Consider the following 9,981-nt stretch of genomic DNA (forward strand, 5'->3'; position numbering starts at 1 on the left):
TTTTCCCGTTTAAAAAACAAAGTTTTTGTGTTGGTCCTCTTGTGCTTCAGTTGTTGGGATTAATCTGCGATTAATTCGATTAATTAATCTCAAAGCTAGTTCATATTAAGACACTGTCTATTCTTGCTGATATCAAATTACTCCTCTGAGTGGGACATGCCAAGAACACCTGTCCAGTAGGGCTGTGTATTGGCAAGAATCTGGCGATACGCATCACGATACAGGGTCACCGACACGATATATTGCGATACTGTAGCGACAAGGATATATTTGTAGTATTTTCGAGTACTTCACTACATCCACATGACTCTTAACAAAGTTGCTACTGCTTTCATTTGTTCGGCAAAACCAAAATGTGTCCAAACGTCAGCTTTAAAAACCCCCAGGAGTCGACCGTATCCTCTCGTCCTCAGTCAACGCTGAGTTCTTTTAATGTTCCCTTAACCGCGAAGGACGTAATGACTGCTGCCATCAAGCAGCCCGAAGTTTATTTGCAACAAAATAATGGCGTTAATAGTTGAAGGTTCATTTAAAATAAAAAAATATATATTTTACACAGATTATTGAACTATTAACCTTTAAAAAAATAACACAAAAATAGGATTTTCAAGCCAAAACACCCCTGCTTTCCATATACCACAAGTAAAAACCTTGTTTCCTTGTCGTTCTGGTCGTTACCACAAGTTTACGATCAAAGACAGCCGTAAGTGTCCACCATAAGATTTGCCTTCTGGCTCAGCTCTTTCTTCAAAAAGACATAGACTGACCACCTCACACTCAATCACTCTGATACGAGGACGGGTTTGCGTCAGTCTTAAGAGGAGGCACGAGTTCCACTAGGGTGACGGTCACGCTGTGCTCAAAAGGCTGCTGAAGGTGAGAGGTTCTAATCCCGGGCAGCTCTGGCTGGCGATGGGCGTGTAAATCTGGAGGCTGCTCTGCCTGCTGACAACATGCCCGACTGTTAGCACTCACTTAAGCTCCTCTAAAGAAGTCGGTCATTCGAGCAAACAGTCGGAACCCGGAGCGCTGGACACAAAGTGTCGATACTGTAACACAACGTCTGCTGGGCTCGTCTTGTGTTTGTTCATGTTTGTATGAGCGGGTTCTATAAGAGCGATATTTTTAGTTGTTGTGTGGAAAAGTCTGAGTGACCTTGGTCCAGACGGAAATACCGGAGTAAGACTCCCTCAGTTGTTTGGATCAGTCAACACTGGAGGAGGTCGAGAGTGAGGGAAACACTGTGTGTGTTCAAGTGTGTGTCCAAGTGTGTGTTCAAGTGTGTGTCCAAGTGTGTGTTCAAGTGTGTGTTCAAGTGTGTGTTCAAGTGCGTGAAGGTAAATTGAAGTTAGAGAAACCAATCAAAATTTGATATCAGCAAGAATAGACAGTGTCTTAATACGAACTAGTTTTGAGATTAATTAATCGAATTAATCGCAAATGTATCCCAACAACTCAAGCACAAGCGGACCAACACAAAAACCCTTTTTTTATATGGGAAATAATTAAAAAAAGGAACAATAGGTTGAGATTTAAAAAAAAAAGATAAATGAAATTAGAAAAAAAGAAGCACTATATGCTGACTGTAAATTAATTAATCGCGATTAATCGCAAATGTATCCCAACAACTGAAGCACAAGAGGACCAACACACAATTTTTTTTTAAAAGGAATAAATTGCAAACAGGAACAATAGGTTGAGATAAAAAATATATATATTAATGAAATAATAGAAAAGAAGCACTGTATGCTGACTGTAAATTAATTAATCGCAAATTTATCCCAAGGACTCAAGCACAAGAAGACCAACAAAAAGGCAAATTGAAAACAGTAACAACAAGATAGAAATAAAAAAACATGATTAATGAAATAATTTAAATAAAAGAAGCACTATATACAACTGTAATTAATTAATCGCAATTAATCGCATCATTTTACACACCTATGTATACATTATAGACCTTGAATTTAAAAAAAAAGTTTAATTTTTAGTTCACAATGAGCACATTCTTTCATACCTAAACAAAAACAGTTCAACAGACTTCTTATCAGCAACACATAGTTTGAAAAGTTGATGTTATGTTTAAATAAATATGAATTAAAAACTAAAAGTATTTCATAGTTGTGAGCTAAATGCAAGATCAAATTTAAATTAGCGATTCTTTCAGTTCAAGCAACTGTTTTATTATCTAACACGACTCAAGCAAATTAAATCAAATGTTTCAAATTCTATTAAGTTATAAAAACATGATTTTAGTTGCAATACTTTCAAAAGTATTAAGATAAGTTAAGGATTTTGGTGAAAATCTTTGGATTAAAAAAACAAAAAAACATGTTGAATATGTACATAGTTTAAGATGTTAAGCTCATTATAACTGTTTGTTTTTTTAATTGTTAATTTATATTTATTAATCATTAAAAGCGTTCTGTTTCCTCCTTGATCAATCCAGAGAAATAAATCACATTCAACAAAATTCACATTCAAAATAAAAAATGTATATTTTCGGATGAAATTGAGAAAAAATCAAATGAAAAGTGAATCTTTAAAGATCCCTCCATGTGAGGTGGAAGTTTTACCTGACGGTGTTCAGGCTTCTCTTCTTCTGCCTCTTCTCTCTGGGGTTGTTTGCTCTTCTACTGCCGACTAACTACTCCTCCTCCTCTTCCTCCTCCTCTTCTTCTTCTTCTCCTCCTCAACCGTGACCACTCGCCGGTCGGTTCCATACCGGGAGCGACAGAGTTGATGTCCTGCCATAAAACATAAAATGTCTGAGAAAACCAGGACACGGACATTCCCGCACACGCTTGGGTTTAGAACCCACAGCCAGCTGCAGTGAAAACAGACACGGCAAGCCAGGGCGACCTCCAGCCTGACCCCGCCGGGGCTCCTCTTTCAAACCCGGGGCCCGAGGAAACGTTTGGTTGCTCGTCTCCGGCTGATGATGCAGGGGTTTGTTTTATGACTCGGCACACGACACCTCCAGCCCACATTTCACATGTAAACAAACGGACTCACAAACACCAACCTGACCCGGGACTCGCTCTTGAACAGAATAAACAGAATAAATGTTTCTGACAGAAAAATAACATGTTTTTATTTCGCCTTTTTTTTTTTAGATTCATTACTTTTTTAAACTTGAATTATAATTTCTTGACTTAATGTTGAATTTGAGTTTTTATTTGAGTTTTTGTTAGTTTCTCAAAATGGATAAAAACTTTAAACGAATATTTTAAGTCTTTATATTATATTTACTTATATATATTATATTATACAACTTGCAGCTTCACTCGTGGTGTTTAAATTAACTCATGATCTTGTTTTGTCTTTAAAAAGGTTATTGTTTATATATATTTTTTAAACGTGTATGTTACATTCTCTCTATGAAAAATTGAATTTAATAACAGAAATTGCGGTCCAAATTAAATCTGCTCAAGAGAGGAAAAAGACCCCCCCGGCCTGACTTTGGACATGCCTGAGTTTATATTATATATTATACGTATTATATATACTTATATTTCAATAAAATCACATTACATACCATACAACCACAATTTAGCTTGTTATCTTAGTGTAATGGTAGAATTACACTTACAATGATTTGTAAATAATATTATTAATAAATGCGTTTATCTTGATCTTTTAGGTATATATTTTATTGAGTATTTTTTGATTGTTTACGCGCTTTGTGACTCTGCTCTATAAATATAATTTACTTTCTTACTTACAAAATCTTTAAATATTTTATCTTTTTTTTTCTTAATGTTTGTAATTCATACAATTATTTTAGAACATCCCTTTCATCAACCTGCTCCCAATTTGACATTATTTATTTGTCATGTTATCTTCAAAAATATTCAACGATACCAAGCGCTACAGTGTGGCACTGAAGCTATCTCTGTTAGCCACTAGCTAAGCTAACGAGCTTACGTTCTATTTTATATGTTTTTCACTTTACACGTGAAACTTAAATGTTAGAGTCTTTATCTATCATGTGTTACGGGGTGCTAGGGTTAATTTAACAACTTTCTAGCTAACCAAAAAAAAGAAAATATCTTGTCTGTTGCTGTCTGTTAACGCGTAAAGAAACAGTGTCTTTGTACAGAACAGGGTAGTTAGAACCAGCGGCGACTCTCTCTCTCCCAACATGGGAGACGTCTGGCGCTCGGCTCGCATTAGCGACTTTAATCAGCTGCTAAAGTTCAGGCGCCGACATCGCGCTCCGACGTGCCAAAGTGTCGACCGTCTGTTTACCTTCGCTGAAGTGTCTGCAGGACGGAACTTGGCCAGAGGTGTGGAAGGATGGAACACAAGCATGTGTACATGGAAGCCACTTGTCGCCCCGAAGTGGACTTTAAACGTTGAATCCGATCCTCGAGCCTCGCAGACTTCAATTTGATACACTGGGTTAGAAGTGTCTGCCCGAGGGATTACGACGGTGACACTAATGTGTTTCCTTGTCCATTAACTCGAAGAAAATATATATTATTTGATAAATCACCTCTTATTAAAGACATTATTTTCACAAAAGTGTCTTTATTGATTAGTTAAGAAGTCAAAAAGTCATATTAAAAGCTAATATTTTCAGTCTCATCCATAATCGTTTAACACTTTCGGTATCTCTGGGTCAAGGTGACCCAAGATACCTCAAAAAAGTTTGTTTTCGGGCCTCCGGGTCACCTTGACCCAGATGTAACGCAAGGTTGAAGTCCGGTCCAGTTTAAGTCTAGTTCTCATCAAGAAAACTTTTATTTTTTAATTCTATTTTAGTTGTTGCCAACATAAATGACCAATATTTATTTTTGTTACACTCGTTGTTTTTATCATTTTTGATTAAGATGATGATTAAAATGATTTAAGTGCACCACAATTACAAGTTCATGTCATTCTATGTTAGTCTATTCAGTTTTTTTTTGGTCAAAGTGATGCCTTATATCGTTTTGGTCGAAAAGGTGTCAGCATAGTTGATTTTTACGGTGAGCCAGAATTAAATACACATTTATTTGAAACAAAATTGAAGGAAAAATCAGGAAATTGTAAATTTGTTTTTGGGAAAATATTCATTTGTTTTATGGAAATAATAATGTAAGTAAGTAATTTTTATTTATATAGCACTTTTCCAGACCAGGGTCACAAAGCGCTTAAACAATCAAAACAATATTCAATAAAGTATATACTTTAAAGGGCAAGATAAAACTGATAACACAACAGGAGTTCCAGAAAATGTAGTTTTAGAAAAAATTGAATTTAGTCTTAGGAAATTACAATTTAGTTTCAGAGTTTGTAATTTTGTGTCAGTAAATGTGCATTTTTTGAAGCGTCCGTACATTGTTTGGTACTTCCTGGCCACCGTAGACATACCATAAACAACAATAAGTCAAGAATTTTGAATTATATATTGTCACGTGACCAAAGTGTTGCATATTGTCTAGTTTTTTCACATAATAAAGATAGTTTGACGATATTAACACCAATGGCGAAGAGAAGTAAACCAAAAATGGATACAAAAATGTGAAAAGTAACCAAAATTAAAAACTATAGGTAAGATAAATATGATATAATAATAATTGTGACAAGTCAAATAGTGATGAAAACAGTTGTACTGTTTACTGTAGTAACAGTTGTACTGTATAGAATTAATAAAGTCAAATGTGGACCACGGCACTTGTTCAGCCTGCTCTAGATCTTATCAAATGTAGTTTTCGAAAATATTGATTGACCTCCATGCTAGTGCTAGCCACGACCCTAGCTAGCTGGCCATGCTACGTTGCAGAAAAGTGAACGTAAAAAAGGACATTTTTGACTTTTTGAAAGAGTAAATCATGGCAGTTTCATCGTAGCAAACATTTATTTACTTATTCCGGTTAAGAAAGAGGGTTCCAAAGCGTGAAAGGTGTCGTGCGGAATGTTAACGGCGTCTTTGACGTGCCCCCCCGTCCCCTCCTGCAGGATTGTGTTTCCTCCTCGACATAAAAAATATAAATATCTCACCTTTAACAACTTTCACGGCTCACGTTCCCGCACCAGCTGCAACACACGGGGTTCTGTTCCTGCAACAAATCCCACGGATCCAGATGATTCAAAATCTCAGAAATAAAGGATTTCAGACTCAAGTGTTGCTTGATTTTGTTTCCACCAGAACAACTAAATATTTTATTTACGTTTGTCTAAATATTAAGAAAAGAAAACATCAGGTCTTAATAACGTTAACACATTAATAAACTACTATTAAACCATTTTATTTTCTTGTAATAACCTTGTAATCACATTAACACTGTTTGTTTTATTTATATGTATTAACATCAATTATTATTATTTAACCATTGAGGGTGTGTTTAATGTATATTTTTGCTACATTTTTACAAAAAAAAACAGAAATCTAATCTAAATTGTTGAGTAAATGCAAATGTTTTAAATGATAGTGTTGAAAAATTATTGTTTTATTTAAAAATAGAGTCACGTACAAAAGAGTCACAGTACTGACTTCGTAAAAGAATATATACACCATTTATTTAAGCAATTATTTGAAGTAGTTTTTATTTGTTTTTATTTAAGTGAATACGTGTGTGATGGACTTAACAAGAAAAGTGTAGTGTATTTTAGAATGTGATATATTTCCAATTAACATCTTTATTCTGTCCTAATTTTAACATGTTTACAGTGAATAATGTGAATTAAATTATACGATTATTATCCATCAAAAGTCTCTACATCTTATCTTTAAAAGAAAACATATTATTTAATTAAGCCATTAACAGACCATTCAAAAATTGTATTCATTTATATGACATTGTTTGAATACAACGGTTTAAAAAAAAGATGTCACACACAATTCAAGATGAAGATTTAAAGTACTCAATACATTAAATATTTAGTGTTTTTGGAGTTTATTTTGCATGTTTTAAGTCACGTTTGAGCGGCGCTGATATCTGGGTCAGTGTCTCAGCTCACACTCGCTCGTACGTGATTTACTGCAGGTCGGGAGCAGAAGATGTTTTATTTTAGCCGAGCACGAGTCGACTCTGACGCAGGTTTGGATTGAAAAAAAAATAGCTGCTGTGATGTTGATTATATATAAACATCGTTCCGACCACATCTGACACTACCTTGTTTCACAGGTGATGAAAAGAGTATTTGTCTTCCAGAAGTATCCCATGTTGTCCACCAGGTGTCAGGTTACCAGGGAATCTCTCCTTGAAGAGCAGCAGATCGTAGCAGCTCACCTGAGGACAGAAGACGAACATTAGTGTCCATTTTTATTAGTTAGTATTCAAGGATAAATCCATCTGTATCTATAAACGGCACTTGAGTCATCTTGATTCTCTCATCGGTCCTACAGAGGTCTTCTTTGCCTCAAAATGGTCGCCATGAACTTCTGTATCTGGGCTTAGCCTGATTTTTAGTTTTTGGTCTTATTTGTCTGCAAAGTCCCAAAATGCCATAATCAGTTGCATGCTAACTTTTACTAGTGTAACAATGACTGGAATGGACTAATCTCTAACAATTGTTTTGATTGTTTAATTACTAAGGTCAGTTGGGTCTAAGCCTGTTTTTTTGAGCAGAGGCTCCACAATGGCATGTTTAAATGCATTGGGAAAAACTCCTGTGGAAAGAGAGAGGTTCACCATATTGGTAACCCAGGGGCCAATTACATCAAATACTTTGATAAAAAGCCTACAAGGAAGGACGTCATCTGAGCAAGAGGAGGGTTTCATCTTGTTCACTAGTGCCGAAATATCACCCAAAGATACAGCAGTGAAGGAGGACCAAGAGGAGGAGAGGGGCTCAGAGACAGTAGGGGTTCCAAACAAAGGGGGAGAGATTTTCTCTTTGATCAATTTAATTTTGTCAATGAAAAATCTCAACAATGCATTGCTATCAGCTTCACAGAAGACAGGCGCGATTTGAGGAGCAGGAGACACGAGAGAATTAATCGTGTCAAACAACACTTTGGGGTTTTTCTTATTTGCTGCTACCAGTTTTCTGATGTAATCAGATCTAGCACTTTCTACCATCTCATTGTAAGAAGACATCAGATCCCTGAGGTGAAGTCTGTGCACCTCAAGTTTAGTGGACTTCCAGAGACAAAGTCGACAAAGTCTCTTCAGACTCAGGAGATCTTCATTTGTCCAAGGGCACCGTTTTTTCTGAATTTTCAAGTTTGATTTAACAGGTGCCACTTGATCCAGTATTTCAACACAATGACCAGTGAAACAGTGAATCAAACTGTCCACGTCTGGGCAGTCATCAAAGGAAAGAGACTTGAGAGACATAGCAGAAAAACTGTCTGCAGTATCAGCTGAGATGACACATCTCTGAGTCAAGGTGACCCGAAGGCCTGAAAATGAACGTGTTCATGGTATCCCTTGTGTTGTCTCTGTGTCAAGATGACCCGGTGGCCCAAAAACAAATGCGTTTGTGGCATCACTTGCGTTGTGTTGTCTCTGGGTCAAGGTCGACGACCTCCCTGGCTTCCATAAATACACATGCAGTGGCGGGAGCTCCTGTACTTTGCATGGTCTAATTTGACCCGATGCAAAGAAACTGGGTTGTACTTGGAAAAAAGAGGGTAATGGTAGAGTTGAACTGAAGGGAGCTTAGAGCTCTTTCTCCCTCAAATAAAAAGCAAGTTGCCTTTTAAAAGTCTAAAAGTCTTTTTTGGCCTTAACTTTGCTTTTAGCGGCTTCCATGTAATCTTTGGGGATAGCACGAAAAAGACATTAGCACCGTTTTAAGTTCCTGCTATCATGGCCTTTGCATTGGAATGTTTTTTTTTCGCGGGTGCTCAGTGGCGCAGAGGTTAACATGACCTCACAGCAAAAAGGTTTCAGGTGCGGTTCCAGGTTGGGGAGATACCGTGCGGCCTTTCTGTGTGGAGTTTGAATGTTCTCCATGTGTTGCGTGGGTTTACTTCGAGCACTCCGGTTTCCTCCCACAGTCTAAAAACGTACAGATGTTGATTGATAACTTGAGGAAAATGCCCGTAGGTATGAGTGTGTGTGTGAAAGGTTGTGTGTCTTTTGATGTCTTGGGATAGACCGGCGTCCTGTCCAGGGTGTCCCCTGCCTCTCGACCGAAGAAGCTGGGATAGGCTCCAGCCGGATCCTCATAAGCGGCAAAAAAATGGATTCATATTTATTGCATCTTTGGCCACGCCGGGTACTTCATCTAGTGGTGTATATTAGGAGGTGAAGAAGAAAGTGTAGACAGGGTGGAAAGGACACAGGGCAGATATTAAGGAGCTTGTGAAGAAGCTCGGAGACAAATTAAAGCTTTCATTGACAAACATATAGAATCTAGTCCTTATTATAATGAAATACAAAAGACAAGATCAACATGTTTGATCGTTTCTTTTATTGATTATCAGCGAAAGGTCGGAGAATCCACGCGGAACCTTAAATTAAGAGTCCGAGCGAGAGACACGGGACTCATACTCTTAAGAGTTCAAGAGTTGACGGGACCGCCCCTCCCTTCGCTTTTAATGTCCACTTGAATCATGATGACCGTGAGTGTGAGTGTGTGTGTGTGTGTGTGTGTTGCAGCAGATATTCTGCCAGTTTCTCTCTCCTTCTCTCTGGATCTCTCCATCGCCATCAACCGTGATTACTTTAGTAAGACGGCGCTGCGTCGCAGAGAACCAATTTTGTTAATGCACATGGCTTCACGCACACACACTGTCGGGTTATTGATGAGGTGGATGGGGAGGCGGGTGGGGGGGACAAGGGGGCGCACACACTGCTGGGAAATAAAGAGAGAGATAGTGAAGAGACGCCGGACGGGGGGACAAAGAGAGGGACACATCAGTGAGACACGATAGAGGGATGATGGAGGCACTTGGGAGGAAGATGGAGCAGCGTCGGTGAAGAGCGTGAAGGTGAGGAAGATGGAGGACTCGGCGGCCGGGAGATGGAGCCTGAAGTGACCCCCCCAGGACCCGGAGACATGAGGGAACCCCCAGGAAGAGGGTCGTCCTCCGAGAGAGAC

This window comes from Callionymus lyra, chromosome 14 (genome assembly GCF_982586985.1).
Source record: "Callionymus lyra chromosome 14, fCalLyr1.hap1.1, whole genome shotgun sequence".
NCBI lineage: Eukaryota > Metazoa > Chordata > Actinopteri > Syngnathiformes > Callionymidae > Callionymus > Callionymus lyra.